The sequence below is a fragment of the Triticum dicoccoides genome, chromosome 6A (assembly GCF_002162155.2).
Source record: "Triticum dicoccoides isolate Atlit2015 ecotype Zavitan chromosome 6A, WEW_v2.0, whole genome shotgun sequence".
NCBI classification, from domain to species: Eukaryota; Viridiplantae; Streptophyta; class Magnoliopsida; order Poales; family Poaceae; genus Triticum; species Triticum dicoccoides.
Window position 1 is genome coordinate 58,931,045 of NC_041390.1, and position 20,539 is coordinate 58,951,583.

The following is a 20,539-nucleotide window of genomic DNA, read 5'->3' on the forward strand; positions in this document are numbered from 1 at the left end:
CCGTTTGGGGCTCCGGAGAGGGGAATTCGTCGCCATCGTCATCACCAACCATCCTCCATCACCAATTTCATGATGCTCACCGCCATGCGTGAGTAATTCCATCGTAGGCTTGCTGGACGGTGATGGGTTGGATGGGATCTATCATGTAATCGAGTTAGTTTTGTTAGGGTTTGATCCCTAGTGTCCACTATGTTCTGAGATTGATGTTGCTATGACTTTGCTATGCTTAACGCTTGTCACTAGGGCCCGAGTGCCATGATTTCAGATCTGAACCTATTATGTTTTCATCAATATATGAATGTTCTTGATCCTATCTTGCAAGTCTATAGTCACCTATTATGTGTTATGATCCGTTAACCCCGAAGTGACAATAATCGGGATACTTACCGGTGATGACCGTAGTTTGAGGAGTTCATGTATTCACTATGTGATAATGCTTTGTTCCGGTTCTCTATTAAAAGGAGACCTTAATATCCCTTAGTTTCCGTAAGGACCCCGCTGCCACGGGAGGGTAGGACAAAAGATGTCATGCAAGTTCTTTTCCATAAGCACGTATGACTATATTCAGAATACATGCCTACATTATATCAATGAACTGGAGCTAGTTCTGTGTCACCCTAGGATATGACTATTACATGATGAACCGCATCCAACATAATTCTCCATCACCGATCCATTGCCTATGAGCTTTCCATATATTGTGTTTTGCTTATTTACTTTCCGTTGCTATTGCTATCATCACTACAAAATACCAAAAACATTACTTTTACTACTGTTACCTTTTGCTACCGTTATCACTACTATCATATTATTTTGCTACTAAACACTTTGCTGCAGATATTAAGTTTCCAGGTATGGTTGAATTGACAACTCAGCTGCTAATACTTGAGAATATTCTGTGGCTCCCCTTGTGTCGAATCAATAAATTTGGGTTGAATACTCTACCCTCGAAAACTATTGCGATCCCCTATACTTGTGGGTTATCAATCATCATATTAATATAAAAACTCTTGCATCATATCATCATCAACAACATTAGCTAGCTAATAATCATCATAGTGGTCACTACCACTATTTAATCATCATAGTCATTACCGCTATCTAATCACCACCAACACCAGCTTAAAGAAGAAACATTCACTTGTACGAAAAGCAAAGATATCATCGAGTTCAACATGGTCATGAGATTATAAGCGTTCATAAGACCGGCCACACAAAAGCAAATCACTTTGAGATTAAGTTCAGGACGAAGAACATGGTCATGAGAGGACAAGTACTAAGAGCATGAACTAGCTAATCACTCCTGCTACTCTCTCTTAGGCCAAATAGCATAGAATATGTGTAGAAATCTTGATTCGTCATATTGGAGCATGCAGATAAACGTGTCTCCTAATCGTGGGCTGCGCTTCATCTGATTCTTGCTGCCCCTAGTACTTCTCTACGATACTTCACAATTTTGCTCCAGTCTTTCACTATTAAGCATTTCTTGGTTTTAGAAATCCTGAATGCACTCATGTGCGCTGTAGGATGTCTTGGCCGTAAGCTAACCATTGACATGTGACCTTTAGTCTCGGTCGACTGAGGCACAACTATCATCGGGAGTCCCTGTTGAAGAACATCGTATAGTAACATACTTAGCAATGAAGTTTAGCTTAAAAAATAATGTATGCAAAAGATGCACTGAGGACAAATAGTAAAAATCTCACCATCTTGCCTAAATAGATGTGACCGTAGTTCAATACGAGCACTATTGGTCGCACGTTTTGAGTACTAAGATTTTCAAATTCAGGAAAATAATTTCTCTTGACAGCATCAAGATCCTCAAGCCATGAAACATGATGACTTATCTACTCGTAGTTTAGTTCAGCCCTAGGACAGTGGACGGTCCTGTCTACCAAGCGTCGGACATGTTTGCTTGAATGGAAATAAGTTGTCAATAGAAATTAGTTGTCAACTATTTTTGAATAAACAATATCGAAGACATAGATATGGTTGAGAACCTCACATAATGGTAGAACTAGAGGCGTCTGCCCATCGACCCAAATGTCTCTATTACCTTCAATATCATCTTCCGGATGAATATCAAAGGTGATAACCATATCAGACTCAAATGCATAAGCCTTGCATAGTGCTTGTCAAGTTTTGCATTCAAAATGGGTGTAGGTGTCTGCATTGTATAATTTAACGTCGAATGTATAACCATGCTCGGCCTTCAAGTAAACTCTCTTTACCTCCATAGTTTTGTTAGGACTGAAACCTATCTTATCCAAGATAAAAATTCTTGCATGGCAGGGGATACACTAATAGAATAGTGAAAATTTAATATTATACGTTGAAGCAAATAAAGCATAAGTCGTTCTTAATTACGAAAAAATACTTGTCGTTGTGACTTACTGTATCCACTTCGAAGGTCTCATCCAGCTTGATGCTGAAGCGCCTATCATCAACTAGGAAATTTCTGTCGCACAGGCCGCGCTCGTCTTCGCAGTATTCACACATAACGAAATCGTTTTCGTCGTCAGACGACATTACCTATGTTCATAGTTGAAACATTAATTGATAAACACTTACTAGTTCTATTAATTCAACTAATTCAACTAGCTAGTTCTATTAATTCAACTCATTCTATTAATTCAACTAAGCACTTACTAAAAATAAACTAGTTCTATTAATTTTCTTACTTAAAATAAAGTAGTTAGTTCTATATATAGTAAAATTTTAATTAGATGATCAAATCTCATATACCTAAATTTAATATATCTAATTCCTCTAACATTTGACATTAATATATCTAATTCATCTATAACTAAAAGTATAAAAAATAACTCATCATCTAACATTAATATCTAGATATTTATATCTAATTCATCTAATATTTGACATTAATATCTAACATATATTTTTATTTAATTCATCTAATATTTGACATTAATATCTAACATTTATATATATATAATCATCTAACAATTGACATTAATCTAACATTTATATAAATTAAAAGTATAAAAAACTGTCTCTGTTTGTGTGTGTGTACTGTGCGTGTGAGAGAGAGAGGCCACCGGTGCACGACAGGGGGTTGGGCTGGTCGATCTTACAGCGGGGCGACGACCAGTGATGCGAGGCGACGGGAACGGGCAGGGGCGCGCGCGACGGATGCGGTGATACGTCCATTTTGCATCATGCTTTTATATCGATATTTATTGCATTACGGGCTGTTATTTCACATTATGTCATAATACTTATGGCTATTCTCTCTTATTTTACAAGGTTTACATAAGGAGGGAGAATGCCGACAGCTGGAATTCTGGGCTGGAAAAGGAGCAAATATTAGAGACCTATTCTGCACAACTCCAAAAGTCCTGAAACTCCACGGAATACCTTATAATAAATAATGAAAAATCCTCGCCAGAGATGAAGACCAGGGGGCCCACACCCTGCTCACGAGGGTGGGGGCGCCCCCCCTAGGGCGTGCCCCCTACCTCGTGGGCCCCCTGATGGCTCTCCGATGACCATCTTCTCCTATATGAAGTCTTTCGTCGAGAAAAAAAATAGGAAGCAACCTTTCGGGACGAAACTCCGCTGCCACGAGGCGGAACCTTGGCGGATCCAATCTATAGCTCCGACAGAGCTGTTCTGCCGGGGAAACTTCCCTCCCAAAGGGGGAAATCATCGCCATCGTCATCACCAACGCTCCTCTCATTGGGAGAGGGCAATCTCCATCAACATCTTCATCAGCACCATCTCATCTCAAAACCCTAGTTCATATCTTGTATCCAATTCTTGTCTCCAAGTCCGGGATTGGTGCTAGTAGGTTGCTAGTAGTGTTAATTACTCCTTGTAGTTGATGCTAGTTGGTCTAATTGGTGGAAGATCATATGTTCAGATCCTTTATGCATATTATTACCCCTCTAATTATGAACATGAATATGCTTTGTGAGTAGTTACGTTTGTTCCTGAGGACAAAGGAGAAGTCTTGCTATTAGTAGTCATGTGAATTTGGTATTCGTTCGATATTTTGATGAGATGTATGTTGTCTAGCCTCTAGTGGTGTTATGTGAACGTCGACTACATAACACTTCACCATTATTTGGGCCTAGAGGAAGGCATTGGGAAGTAATAAGTAGATGATGGGTTGCTAGAGTGACAAAAGCTTAAACCCTAGTTTATGCGTTGCTTCGTAAGGGGCTGATTTGGATCCATATGTTTCATGCTATGGTTAGGTTTACCTTAATACTTTTGTTGTAGTTGCGGATGCTTGCAATAGAGGTTAATCATAAGTGGGATGCTTGTTCAAGTAAGAACAACACCCAAGCACCGGTCCACCCACATGTCAAATTATCAAAGTACCAAACGCGAATCATATGAACATGATGAAAACTAGCTTGACGATATTCCCATGTGTCCTCGGGAGCGCTTTTCCTTATATAAGAGTTTGTCCAGGCTTGTCCTTTGCTACAAAAAGGATTGAGCCACCTTGCTGCACTTTATTTACTTTTGTTACTTGTTGCTCATTACAAATTATCTCATCACAAAACTATCTGTTACCACTTATTTCAGTACTTGCAGAGAATACCTTGCTGAAAACCGTTTATCATTTCCTTCTGCTCCTCGTTGGGTTTGACACTCTTACTTATTGAAAGGACTACGATAGATACCCTATACTTGTGGGTAATCAAGACTCTTTTCTGGCACCGTTGCCGAGGAGTTAAGCGCCTTTGGTAGGTGGAATTTGGTAAGGAAAAATTTATATAGTGTGCTGAAATTTGCTGTCACTTGTTACTATGGAAAGTAATCCTCTGAGGGGCTTGTTCGGGGTATCTTCACCCCGACCAGTAGAGCAAAGAGTTGCTCCTCAACCTACTGAACCTATTGAAAGGGAATATGAAAATGAAATTCCTTATGAGTATCCTTCGGGTATGATAGAAAAACTGATAGCTAATCCTTTTACAGGAGATGGAACAAAGCATCCTGATGAACACCTAATATATGTGGATGAAGTTTGTGGATTATTTAAGCTTGCAGGTATACCCGATGATGTTGCTAAGAAGAAGGTCTTCCCTTTATCTTTGTAGGGAGACGCATTGGTATGGTATAGGCTATGTGATGATATGAGTTCATGGAACTATAGAAGATTGAAATTGGAATTTGATCAAAAGTATTACCCTATGCATCTTGTTCATCGTGACCGCAATTATATATATAATTTTTGGCCTCACGAAGGAGAAAGCATCGCTCAAGCTTGAGGGAGGCTTAAATCAATGTTATACTCATGCCCCAATCATGAGCTCTCAAGAGAAATGATTATTCAAAAAAATTATGCTCGGCTTTCTGAAAATAATCGCACCATGCTCGATACTTCTTGTGTTAGCTCTTTTATGATGAAGACTATTGGATTTAGATGGGATTTATTGGATAGAATTAAACACAACTCTGAAGATTGGGATCTCGACAAGGGTAAGGAGTTAGGTATGACACCTAAGTTTGATTGTGTTAAATCTTTTATGGATACCGATATTTTCCGTAAGTTTAGCACTAAATATGGACTTGATTCTGAGATAGTAGCTTCTTTCAGTGAATCTTTTGCTACTTATGTTGATCTCCCTAAGGAGAAGTGGTTTAAATATCATCCTCCCATAGAAGTAAAAGTAGCTGGACCTATTAAAGTTGAAGAAAAGACTGTCACTTATAATGATCCTATTTTTCCTACTCCTTATGTTGAGAAACCACCTTTCCTTGTTAGGATAAAGGATCATGCTAAAGCTTCAATTGTGGTTCATAAAAGCAATATTAAAACATATACACCTTCTGAACAAGATAAAGTTGAACCTAATGTTGCTATTGTTAAAGATCTCTTGTCTGATAATATAGATGGGCATGTTATTTATTTCTGTGATGAAAGTGCTAGAATTGCTAAACCCCGTGATACAGATAAACCTAGACCTATGGTAGGTATGCCTGTTATTTCTGTTAAAATAGGAGATCAATGTTATCACAGCTTATGTGATATGGGTGCTAGTGCTAGTGCAATACCTATCGACTTATACAACGAAATTATGCATGACATTGCACCTATTGAGTTAGAAGATATTGATGTCACAATTGAACTTGCTAATAGAGATACTATTTCACCAATGGGAATTGTGAGAGATGTTGAAGTCTTGTGTGGGAAAACTAAATATCCTGTTGATTTTCTTGTTCTTGGTTCCCCACAAGATAGCTTTTGTCCCATTATATTTGATAGACCATTCTTAAACACTGTGAATGCTAAGATAGATTGTGAAAAGAATGTTGTTACTATTGGCTTGGATGATATGACTCATGAATTTAATTTCTCTAAATTTAGTAAACAACACCGTGAAGAAGAATTGCCTAGTAAGGATGAAATTATTGGTCTTGCTTCTATTGCCGTACCTCCTAATGATCCCTTAGAACAATATTTGCTAGACCATGAGAATGATATGTTTATGAATGAAAGACGGGAAATAGATGAAGTATTCTTTAAACAGTAACCTATGCTGAAACACAATTTTCCTCTTGAAATCCTAGGGGATCCTCCTCCACCTAAGGGTGATCCCGTGTTTGAGCTTAAACTGTTGCCTGATAATCTTAAATATGCTTATCTTGATGAAAAGAAGATATATCATGTTATTATTAGTGCTAACCTTTCAGAGCATGAAGAAGAAAGATTATTGAAAACTCTGAAGAAGCATCGTGCTGCTATTGGATATACTCTTGATGATCTTAAGGGCATTAGTCCCACTCTATGTCAACATAAAATAAATTTGGAAACAGGTGCCAAACCAGTTCGTGATCCTCAACGGCGTCTGAATCCTAAAATGAAAGAAGTGGTAAGAAAAGAAATACTAAAGCTTCTGGAGGCAGGTATAATTTATCCCGTTGCTGATAGTCAGTGGGTTAGTCATGTTCATTGTGTCCCTAAGAAGGGAGGTATTACCGTTGTTCCTAATGATAAAGATGAATTGATTCCACAAAGAATTATTACAAGATATAGGATGGTAATTGATTTCCACAAATTAAATAAGGCTACTAAGAAAGATCATTACCCCTTACCTTTTATCGATCAAATGCTAGAAACATTATGCAAACATACACATTACTGCTTTCTAGATGGTTATTCTAGTTTTTCTCAAATACCTATGTTGGCTAAAGATCAATCAAAGACTACTTTTACATGCCCTTTTGGTACTTTTGCTTATAGACGTATGCCTTTTGGTTTATGTAATGCACCTGCTACCTTTCAAAGATGCATGATGGCTATATTCTCTTACTTCTGTGAAAAGATTTGTGAGGTTTTCATGGACGACTTTTCCGTCTGTGGATCTTCTTTTGATGATTTCTTGAGAAATCTTGATCGAGTTTTGCAGAGATGTGAAGAAACTAATCTTGTCTTGAATTGGGAAAAGTGCCACTTTATGGTTAATGAAGGTATTGTCTTGGGGCATAAAGTTTCTGAAAGAGGTATTGAAGTTGATAAAGCCAAGGTTGATGCTATTGAAAAGATGTCATGTCCCAAGGACATCAAAGGTATAAGAAGTTTCCTTGGTCACGCCGGATTTTATAGGAGGTTCATTAAGGACTTCTCAGAAATTTCTCGGCCTCTGACTAATTTATTACAAAAAGATATACCATTTGTCTTTGATGATGATTGTGTAGAAGCATTTGAAATACTTAAGAAAGCATTAGTCTCTGCACCTGTTGTTCAGCCACCTGATTGGAATTTACCCTTTGAAATTATGTGTGATGCTAGCGATTATGTTGTAGGTGCTGTTCTAGGGCAAAGAGTTGATAAGAAATTAAATGTTATCCATTATGCTAGTAAGACTCTAGACAATGCTCAAAGAAATTATGCTACTACTAAAAAAGAACTTTTAGAAGTTGTATTTGCTTGTGATAAATTCAGACCTTATATTGTTGATTCTAAAGTAACTATCCACACTGATCATGTTGCTATTAAATATCTTATGGAGAAGAAAGATGCTAAACCTAGACTTATTAAATGGGTTCTCTTGCTACAAGAATTTGATTTGCATATTGTTGATAGAAAAGGAGCTGAGAACCCCATTGCAGACAACTTATCTAGGTTAGAGAATGTTCTTGATGACCCACTACCTATTGATGATAGCTTTCCTGATGAACAATTAAGTGTCATAAGTACTTCTCGTAGTACTCCTTGGTATGCTGATTATGCTAATTACATTGTTGCTAAATTCATACCATCTAGCTTCACATACCAAGAAAAGAAAAAGTTCTTCTATGATTTGAGACATTACTTTTGGGATGACCCACATCTTTATAAAGAAGGAGTAGATGGTGTTATTAGACGTTGTGTACCTGAGCATGAACAGGAACAGATCCTACGCAAGTGCCACTCCGAAACTTATGGAGGACACCATGCGGGAGATAGAACTGCACATAAGGTATTGCAATCTGGTTTTTATTGGCCTACTCTCTTCAAGGATGCCCGTAAGTTTGTCCTATCTTGTGATGAATGTCAAAGAATTGGTAATATCAGTAGACGAGAAGAAATGCCTATGAATTATTCACTTGTTATTGAACCGTTTGATGTTTGGGGCTTTGATTATATGGGACCTTTTCATGCCTCTAATGGATATACACATATTTTAGTTGTTGTTGATTACGTTACTGAGTGGGTAGAAGCTATTCCAACTAGTAGTGCTGATCATAAAACTTCTATTAAAATGCTTAAAGAAGTTATTTTTCCGAGGTTTGGAGTCCCTAGATATTTAATGACTGATGATGGTTCACATTTTATTCATGGTGCTTTCCGTAAAATGCTTGCTAAATATGACGTCAATCATAGAATTGCATCTCCGTATCACCCCCAATCTAGTGGTCAAGTAGAATTGAGTAATAGAGAACTCAAATTAATTTTGCAAAAGACTGTCAATGCATCTAGAAAGAATTGGTCTAAGAAACTTGATGATGCATTATGGGCCTATAGAATTGCATATAAAAATCCTATGGGTATGTCTCCGTATAAAATGGTATATGGAAAAGCATGTCACTTACCTCTCGAACTAGAACATAATGCATATTGGGCTATTAAAAAGCTCAACTATGATTTTAAACTTGCCGGTGAAAAGAGGTTATTTGATATTAACTCACTTGATGAATGGAGAACCCAAGCTTATGAAAATGCCAAGTTGTTTAAAGAAAAGGTTAAAAGATGGCATGACAAAAGGATACAAAAGCGTGAGTTTAATGTAGGTGATTATGTATTGTTATACAACTCTCGTTTAAGATTTTTTGCAGGGAAACTTCTCTCTAAATGGGAAGGCTGCTATGTTATCGAGGAGGTCTATTGTTCCGGTGCCATAAAAATCAACAACTTCGAGGGCACAAATCCGAAGGTGGTAAACGGTCAAAGAATTAAACATTATACCTCAGGTAATCCCATAAATATTGAAACCAATATTATTGAAATCGTAACCCCGGAGGAATATATAAGGGACACTTTCCAAAACGTTTCAGACTCCGAAAAGGAATAGGTATGTGGTACGGTAAGTAAACCGACTCCAAAATAATTTTTAAGGCAATATTTCTCCATTTTGGAATATTTAGAAAAATAGAAAATTAAGTAGCAGTCCGGGAAGGACATGAGGGCCCCACGAGGGTGGAGGGCGCGCCCTACCCCCTGGGCGCACCCCCTACCTCGTGAGCACCTCATGTGCCTTCCGGACTCTGTTTTCTTGCACGATACATATTTTGGTCGGTAAAAAATCATTATATAATCTCCTGGGGGTTTTGACGCCCGTATCACGCAAAAATCTCATGTTTTTGTTTCGAGCTGTTTTTCTGATAGATCTAGGTTATCATGACGTCCCCAAGTGCTTCCAAGGACAAGTTCTTCGAGAAGGTCATCAACCCTTACCTCGCGGAGGTGCTGCGACACCCTCAAACCATTGAGATGCGTGATGGGTCGCTGCACATCCGTGATGCCGAGGGACCAAAGGGAACTGGAAGCGTGGAAGCGAGGCTCGAAGCAATGGAGCAACAAGTTTTCAAGTGCCAAGGGATGGTGGAGTGTGGAATCAACGCTAGCCACACGATGCTCGCAGAGTTCACTAACAATTACAAGCTGGATGCCAAGAACACCGAGGAGGCCATCTTCAAGCTACATGAGAAGATCGAGCACCTCCAAGCCCAAATCTATGACCTGCAAAACCAAAACTGTGAGTATGAATATAGATTCAAAATAATAAGTTTGGCTGCAGATTCGAGGATTCCGGAGACTCGATCATCCTTCTATGATGGTGAACCTATGCCTTGGAAGATGGATGACAAGCCCGCATCATCAACAACACCTCCACCTTATTCACCAACCAAGGAGATATAATCACATGGGTATGGGCAATCCCCTTGGCAACTGCCAAGCTTGGGGGAGGTGCCCCGGTATCGTATCACAATCACAACTTCTATCTTTACCGTTTTCCTTAGTTCGATCCTATTAGTAGTATTTTGATCTAGTAGAATAAAGTTTATGGCATGATCTAGTTTTAAGTTTTGCTTTATGATCTCTCTATGTAATCGAGTCCGTGAGCTATATAATAAAGATTAGTGATTGAGTCAAGGGCTTGTTTATTTTTGCCATGATCCCAAATAAAAGAAAAGAAAAGAGAAAAAATGGAACAAGAAGAAACAAAAGTTCATATTGATCTTATTGATAGTAATGACTTCACATAGAAAGAGTGTGATGATTAAAAGTTGTTGGGAGTTGGCAGACATAGCTTTGGTCATCGTTGCAATTAATAGGAAGTAATAAGGAAAGATAGGTTTCACATATAAATATACTATTATTGACATCTTTTATGATTGGGAGCACTCATCAAAATATGACATGCTAAAGAGTTGATGTTGGACAAGGAAGACAACGTAATGGGTTATGTTTTCTTATATCTGAGATAAAGTATGTTGTCATGGATCATCCAACATGTTGAGCTTGCCTTTCCCCCTCATGCTAGCCAAATTCTCAGCACCAAGTAGAGATACTACTTGTGCTTCCAAATACCCTTAAACCAGTTTTGCCATGAGAGTCAACATATCTACCTATGGATTGAGTAAGATCCTTCAAGTAAGTTGTCATCGGTGCAAAGCAATAAAAATTGCTCTAAATATGTATGATTAGTGTGGGAGAAATAAGCTTTATACGATCTTGTGATGTGGAAGTAATAAAAGCGATGGACTGCATAATAAAGGTTCATATCACAAGGGGCAATATAAAGTGACGTTCTTTCGCATTAAGATTTTGTGCATCCAACCATAAAAGTGCATGGCAACCTCTGCTTCCCTCTGCGAAGGGCCTATCTTTTATTATTATCTTCTACCTTATGCAAGTGTCATGGTGATCTTCACCTTTCCTTTTTACATTTTATCCTTTGGCAAGCACAGTGTGTTGGAAAGATCCTGATAAATATATCTAATTGGATGTAGGGGGGCATGAGTTATTATTGTTGACATTACCCTTGAGGTAAAAGGTTGTGGGGCGAAACTATAAGCCCCTATCTTTCTCTGTGTCCGATTAAAACCCCATAACCACAAGTATTGCGCGAGTATTAGCAATTATGAAGGACTAGATGATAGTTGAGTATGTGGACTTGCTTTTTAGCTCTGACATAGACTCTTTCTAATGTTATGATAAATTGCAATTGCTTCAATGACTGAGGTTATAGTTTGTTGGTTCTCGATAAGGTTTCTGATTCATACTTTTGCATTGTGAATAGATCATCACTTGAACATAAGTAAGCATATGACAATATCTATGTATGTTGCTGTTATGAGAATAATCATGATGCCCTCATGTCCGTATTTTATTTTTATCGATGCCTCTACCTCTAAACATGGGGACATATTTATTGTTATTGGCTTTCGCTTGAGGACAAGCGAGATCTAAGCTCGGGGGAGTTGATACGTCCATTTTGCATCATGCTTTTATAATATTTATTGCATTATGGGCTGTTATTTCACATTATGTCACAATACTTATGGCTATTCTCTCTTATTTTACAAGGTTTACATAAGGAGGGAGAATGCTGGCAGCTGGAATTCTAGGCTGGAAAAGGAGCAAATATTAGAGACCTATTCTGCACAACTCCAAAAGTCCTGAAACTCCACAGAATACCTTATAATAAATAATGAAAAATCCTCGCCAAAGATGAAGACCAGGGGGCCCACACCCTGCTCATGAGGGTGGAGGCGCCCCCCTAGGGCGCGCCCCCCTACCTCGTGGGCCCCCTGATGGCTCTCCGATGACCATCTTCTCCTATATGAAGTCTTTCGTCGAGAAAAAAAATAGGAAGCAACCTTTCGGGACGAAACTCCACCGCCACGAGGCGGAACCTTGGTGGATCCAATCTAGAGCTCCGGCAGAGCTATTCTGCCGGGGAAACTTCCCTCCCGGAGGGGGAAATCATCGCCATCGTCATCACCAACGCTCCTCTCATCGGGAGAGGGCAATCTCCATCAACATCTTCATCAGCACCATCTCATCTCAAAACCCTAGTTCATCTCTTGTATCCAATTCTTGTCTCCAAGTCTGGGATTGTTGCTAGTAGTGTTAATTACTCCTTGTAGTTAATGCTAGTTGGTTTAATTGGTGGAAGATCACATGGTTAGATCCTTTATGCATATTATTACCCCTCTAATTATGAACATGAATATGCTTTGTGAGTAGTTACGTTTGTTCCTGAGGACAAAGGAGAAGTCTTGCTATTAGTAGTCATGTGAATTTGGTATTCGTTCGATATTTTGATGAGATGTATGTTGTCTAGCCTCTAGTGGTGTTATGTGAACGTCGACTACATAACACTTCACCATTATTTGGGCCTAGAGGAAGGCATTGGGAAGTAATAAGTAGATGATGGGTTGCTAGAGTGACAGAAGCTTAAACCCTAGTTTATGCGTTGCTTCGTAAGGGGCTGATTTGGATCCATATGTTTCATGCTATGGTTAGGTTTACCTTAATACTTTTGTTGTAGTTGCGGATGCTTGCAATAGAGGTTAATCATAAGTGGGATGCTTGTTCAAGTAAGAACAACACCCAAGCACCGGTCCACCCACATGTCAAATTATCAAAGTACCAAACGCGAATCATATGAACATGATGAAAACTAGCTTGACGATATTCCCATGTGTCCTCGGGAGCACTTTTCCTTATATAAGAGTTTGTCCAGGCTTGTCCTTTGCTACAAAAAGGATTGAGCCACCTTGCTGCACTTTATTTACTTTTGTTACTTGTTGCTTGTTACAAATGATCTCATCACAAAACTATCTGTTACCACTTATTTCAGTACTTGCAGAGAATACCTTGCTGAAAACCGTTTATCATTTCCTTCTGCTCCTCGTTGGGTTCGACACTCTTACTTATCGAAAGGACTACGATAGATCCCCTATACTTGTGGGTCATCAGGCGGCGACGACGGGGCCAGACGGGTTGGGGAGGTGACGAGGGGTCGGCCGGGCTGGCGCGGCGATGACAGGGATGAGCTGGGGCGGCGACGGGGCGCGCGCGACGGGGGCGGCGACGACGGGGATGGGTGCGACGAAGCAGATGAACAGAAACTAACTGAAATTTTGTTAAGTGTTGTATATATAGGAGAGGCCTTTAGTACCGGTTGGGGCCAAGAACCGGTACTAAAGTTCAAATTTGGCCAGGCCAAGCGGCGGGAAGCGGCCCCCTTTAGTACCGGGTCGTGGCTGCAACCGGTACTAAAGACCCACCTCTAGTACCGGTTGGAGCCACAAACCGGTACTAAAGGGGGCACGCTCCCACCCGCGGTGCACAAAGTTTAGTCCCACCTCGTCGGGCGAAGGGCAGCCGCACTGGTTTATAAACCCAGCCGCGGCTGCTCCTTCGAGCTCCTCTCTAAAGCATGCTTCTGGGCCTAACTTTGGTGTGCTGCCTATGAGTCTGCTGGGCCTTATGGTCCTGCATATCCACGCCCAAGGCCGAGCAGGCCCGCTGGGCACAACGCAAATATTGTTTTTATATATTTTTTCTTTTCTGCTTTATTTATTTTCTTCTATCTATTTCTGAGTAGTTTTCTGCTGTATTTAGAGTCTCTTTGTGAATATTTTTTCTTTAGGTACAAAAAATTACAAACTTTCTGTTAGTGCCAGTAGTTTTCAAATTTGAATTATTTGAAATTTGTGTGAATCACTAGTTTGTGAATAACTTAACTTTAAAAATAGATTTTTTAGTGATTCTTTTTTCTCATGTTAAATTTTTGTAACCCTCTCTACTTTTTTAACAGATGAGTTTAAAAAGTCTGGAGTTGTAATAAGTTTAAAAAGATGAAGTGCCTTTGTAATAGATGAGTTTTCGTCCGAAACCCTGATACTTCGAAAGAGAGTGTCCAGTTTGTACATGAAGTGCACCCAGTTTTTGCCAAGTTTCAACCTTTTCAGAGTTCATTTGTAGTGCTTTTCAATTTCAGGGTCATTTAGCTCAAAACAAATCAGTAAATGCATGAAAAATAGCAAAGGAAGGCACAAAGGGTTGAAAGTTGACGATGTGGCTTTGAATGGTGCATAATGAATGCATAAAAAGTCTGGAGTTGTAATAAGTTTTAAAAAAATGAAGTGCCTTTGTAACAGATGAGTTTTCGTCTGAAATCCTGATACTTCGAAAGAGAGTGTCCAGTTCGTACACGAAGTGCACCCAATTTTTGTCGTAACCCTCTCTACATTTTTTCACATGCTATGTGGGTGAAATGATGATACTATGCCAAGTTTCAACCTTTTCAGAGTTCATTTATAGTGCTTTCCAATTTGAGGTTCATTTAGCTCAAAACAAATCAGTAAATGCATGAAAAATAGCAAATGAAGGCACAAAGAGTTGAAAGTTGACGACGTGGCTTTGAATGGTGCATAATGAACGCATAAAAAGTCTAGAGTTTTAATAAGTTTAAAAAATGAAGTGTCTTTGTAAAAGATGAGTTTTCGTCCGAAACCCTGATACTTCAAAAGAGAGTGTCCAGTTTGTACACGAAGTGCACCCAGTTTTTGCCGTAACCCTCTCTACTTTTTTGAAACTGCTATGTGGGTGAAATGATGATACCAGGCCAAGTTTCAACCTTTTCAGAGTTCATTTGTAGTGCTTTTCAATTCCAGGGTCATTTAGCTCAAAACAAATCAGTAAATACATGAAAAATAAAAAATGAAGGCAGGAAGGGTTGAAAGTTGATGACGTCGCTTTGAATGGTGCATACTGAACGCAAAAAAGTCTGGAGTTTTAAAAACATGTAAATATATATATATATATATATATATATATATATAATACATTGATCATCAATGATCTTTTTGTGTAGAATCTAAATTGTCAATAGGAATCTTCGCCGGTTTATTGCGGCCACAGAACCTACATATAGAATCCAATGAAGACCAAGTGGTTCTGATAGTTTGAGCAGTAACATATTTAAGGTGGTAAAAACCCTCTTAGGGGAGCGAGGTGGGACTAAATAACCGCTGCATGGCGAAACTTTAGTACCGGTTTGTGGCATGAACCGGTACTAAAGGGGCTGGTAGGGCCATAGCCTGCCAACAACCTGCCACAGACTCTTTAGTACCAGTTCGTGGCACGAACCAGTACTAAAGGTTCTCCACGAACCGGTACTAATGGGCGTCGCCCGCCTAGCCGTTTGAACCGGCACTAATCTGCATGCGTCCCTTCCTCTACCCCTTCCACCTCCATCTCCTCTTCCTCGACCCCCCCCCCTAATCCTTGTGCTGCTGGCATCTCTGGCTCCCACAACAGCCAATCACCCCACTCAAAGGAGTTCAGATCGTGTATCCCATCACCACACTCATCTGCAACAAGGCCCATCTTTCCACAAGCAAAGCAAAAGTCCGGTAACTTCTCATAGTAGATAATGTATCTTTTATACTCCTTCAAGGTTATTGGTACAAACCGGACAAGCGGGATATTGACATCCACATAAACCCTCACAAAGAGGGTACTAGCTGGGTTGATTCTCCCCTCATTCATGATAACGGTAAAAGGTGGGTCTCCAACCTTAGCAGCAACCTTCTCCGCTAGTTCTTTCCTCCTTGTGAGACCGTCCGACAAACCCTTCACCCTCGCCCAAACAGGAATTTTGTTGAGTCTATAGCCTTTGACGTCTGAAAACCCATCGTACTCCTGGATCACCACCGGTGCCCTCCTGAACAGCCATGGCCCTCCATCCACTATCCTTCTCCAATCACCTAAACAGTGGCACTAAACCAGAAACAGATTGGGCCCTTTGATGTTGAACGTAACCCCTTGTGCCGCCGACCATGCATTACGCATCTGTGATAGGAGCGCATCATGACTAAAGGGTTTTGTGGTATGGTCTCGAAACAGTGAAGCATGGTTGAAGAATCAGTGAAGCTACACCACATGGGAACAATCACTTAGGGTGTGTTTGGTTGCCTGCATAGAGCCCAACCAGGCCCGCGCGGGAAGTAAGAGGCCTGTTTGGTTGCCTGATTTCACTATTGGGCCTGCATCGCACGCTTCTTAAAGCAGCCCAGAGCCTGGCTCGCTGGAAACACTAGAACCGGCAGTTTCTTGCGAGCCAGGCCGAGCCGAGCGCGAGGGAGCGGACCCTTGCACGAGTGGAGACGGAAGGGGTGCGAGGTGATTACCTGAGGTCTTCTTCAACCTCCAGTAAACTCCTATCTAATCTCCTCCCTCTGATCTACACAACAGTGCTTCGGTTCGAGTTAAGCTCTACACGAAAAATTTCACCTCGATGCTATGGTTCCATTCAGGTGATCGGTTCGTAGTTTCGTCAGCCGTAAGTTCTTAATTTTGTGTTCCCGTTTGGAGCTATTCTGGACGAATTTTGTTAGATTCATTGCGCACGATCAATCATTTGAAATTTCTGTTGACCAGCAGCCTAATCTCGCAGTTCCTCACAACATTTGTGTTGTAAGTTTTTGGTTTCGACGATCGTAGCTTCATCTCTCTTTGAGCAGCAGTGTACTGCACTGACGCCGCCATGTCGAGCTCCTCTGTCCTCTGCTCAGAGCCCTCCTATTCGTCCCTCTCGACGCCGAAGCCCTTCCCATTAATCTCCTTGCCCACGTCCTACTACACTAGAGTCGTTTTCAGCGTCGCTCATCTCGGCCTACTCTCTGTTGTTCTCCTATTGCACTGACGCTGCAATGGCGCATGCACTGCTTTCTTGTGTCCTCTGCCTCCGTGCACACTGCAGTTCGCCGCGCCGCCGACGTGGTCGATCATATTGGCCTCCTCCCTCTCGCCCTACTACACTGGAGTCATTTCCAGTGTCGATCATCTCGGCCTCCTCTCTCGTCCACTGCACTGACGATACCATGGCGCGGGCATTGCATTCTCCTCCTCTATCGACTGTCTTTGTGCGAGCATCGCAACTAGTTCACTGACGGTGTCGCTCGCCATGCCGCCGACGGGGTCGCTCGTCCATGACTCCATGCTCGTCATGTCGGACACGGCGTCATGGCCACTATCCACCACAGTCGCCATGGTTCGGCGCACACTGCATTTCTTCTCCCCCTTCCTCTGCTAGCTCTTAACCCTATGTGCTAAGTGCAAGTGCTATCTCTTAATCATACCCCATGCGGGCAACCAAACAGCGTGTAGTTGTATGCGTCGAGACAATGCAGGCAACCAAACAAACATGCCAAAGTTGATCCCCTAATGCAGGCAGTCCATGTGCAGGCAACCAAACAACTTACAGATGTCGCATATGAGGCTGTTTTTCGAGAGCCAGGCTGAATGGAGAAGGGTATGCAATGCAGATACTATAGCCAAACATGCCAAAGTTAATCCCCCTAATGTAGGCAGTCCATGTACTATAGCCGACGGCAACCAAACACGCCTTTAAGTAATCTCCGTGGCTTCACTGATTCAAAAAAAAGTACATAAATCTGGAAACGGTTCATGTTTCTTAATATAAAATCAATAAAGATAAAAGGCTGAGAAAAGAAAAGGATAAACAAAAAACAAACAAAATTGAATAAAACTAGTAGAAATGAGAAAAACTAGGTCGGAAGCTTCCCTAAGCTAGAAGAAGCTACCGAAAACTGAGATCGAACAGTAGGCTATATGGGTCGGCCTGTTGACATAGGAGTCGCTCCACGGGATTTTCGGCACGTATGAATTAAGCTCTATTTGGTTAATAGGGATTTGGTGATTTGGGGAGGTTCACACTGTCTTCTATGTCAACTCGGACACGCAGTCTTCACCCCAAACCTCACCGAATGCATCCCTGGCCACTTTCTTCTTAGGCTGGTCATAGTAGGGAGTAACATATATTAATGTCATGAATATGAGAAGCGGCTTTATAGCACCTGGGTGTTCCACACCTCAATACGAATATTAAATTCAAAAAATAACCGAGAAAATTGAAGAAGAAAATCTCAGATGTTGGAATATGTAACCTGGGTTCTCGATCTACTCCCGTGTGAAAATTCATGAAAAAAATACTAGCAAATGTATTGGTGGAAATAAAGACAAAATTTCCCTTTGTATAGAAAAAAGTGTTTGGATGAATTTTTGTTTGGACAGTATTTCCTTCGCCACAAATACATTTTCTGGTATTTTTCTTACAAAATTTCACACAGGAGTTGATTGAGAACTCAGGTTTGATATCCCCAAATTTCAGTTTTTTCTTGATTTTTTTGGTAATTTTTATGTTTAATATTAGTATAGGGGTGTGGAGCACCTAGGAGCTCCTATGTATTTTTCCATGCATATGACACTAGTTTAAGTTACTACCTTCATAGTGTAAAGTAATATAGTAATATGTCATGGATGACTTCATTTACTATATTGTAAACCCGTCTTGTCAGGAAGTGCTATGTTATAGTAATATATTATGTGACTCCAAATACCTCTCTCCTCATTAATTAAATACATGACACATAATTAAATTGTCTTAGAATGCTCTACTCCCTCCTTCCATCTATATAGGGCCTAATGTGTTTTTCAAGACAGCCTTTGACTATTGACAAGATTAATATCACATGAGATGTATACTATGAAAATTATATTATTGGAAACTCCTTTGACATACAAAATTGAAGGTATGCTTTGTGTGAGTTGCATGTCATATATTATTGCTCTAATGTTTGATCAAAGTTAGCCTCGAAAAATGCATTAGGACCTATATAGATGGAAGGAGGGAGTATGTTACTAGCTAAGTTACTCCCACTATGACCAGCCTTAACTCTTTGCCTCTTTTATCATGTTGTGCATGATCACAAAACATGTCATCATCTCCCACAAGGTCTCGGGATACCATTGTTAGCAGGTCCACAAACAACTGCAAAACGGGCCTAAAGCACTCCAACTACCCCTTCCGCATCATGTGTAGTTCCTTCTTGTCTTTGTGCAAAGTGAGATCTTTCCTGACCAACTGGTTTAGAGTTGGTCTTGATGAAGGTAGCCCACGGAGGAGAGCTACCGTCAACCAGATGGTATCCCATGTTGCATTGATGCCAATTGACAGCATAGTTGCAAGGTGGAGCTTGCCCTCAGTTAACCTAGCAAACAACGGAGACCGCTGCGACACATTGATGTCATTGTGCGACCCACACATGCCAAAGAAAGCGTGCTAGATCTAGAGGTCATGTGATGCAAATGCTTCAAGAATGATGGTTGACTTCTTAACGTGGCCCTGAAATTCCCTTTGTAGATCTTTTGGGTAGTCCTTCCATCTCTAGTGCATGCGATCAAGAGATCTGAGTAAATCTAGCCACCCTCTCGCTTCGGACATTACCAAGAGCCTCTTGGTGTCTGCGATGTTGGTTCTCTCGAGTACCGAGATCCAAACACCTCGACCATCGCAATAGCAAATCTAACCACGGCGCCTTTGCTTGTGCTCTCGGATATCAGGAGGTACTCGTCCCAAGAATCTGCAGCAGCGCCATATGCAAGCATCCGCATGCAGCCGTGCAGTTGTGGTAACCAGATAATTTAATTCTTTCTACACACCCTTCTTCAAGAAGTAGTCAACGCAACCAGACACTTTTGTAGAGGCGATTCAAGACATTTTTCGTATCCGAAAACGTCGGCGAAAATAGTCCATGAATAGGTTATCGGTGGCAAAGTAGTCTTCAAATGCCCCTGTTCACTGCTTTCATTCAGCTCTCGATGACCCTTGATCGATCCCTTGAAATCGAGAACATGCTCTTCCGCATGCTCTACATTAGCAAGGACCACTTGCATCATCACTGTTTCATCCGCATAATCCACCTCGTCGGATGATTCAACGTAGTGCTCGTATATATACTCCATGTTCGAATCCATTTCTTTAAAGAAGGGACAAAAATATTAGCACGGACATTACCAAACATTTCTTGGCCGTGGTGATTCCCATAGGGGTGGCCGGTTCCTGCGCGGCGGATAGGCGAGACGTATAGACCGGCGGTGGAGGACAAGCGGCATGCTGATCGAGTGTAGCGAAGGGCTTGGCGGGTGGCCGGGGCGGTAGGACGGCAACGTCGGCCATGGAGGAAGCGGATGCAGAGA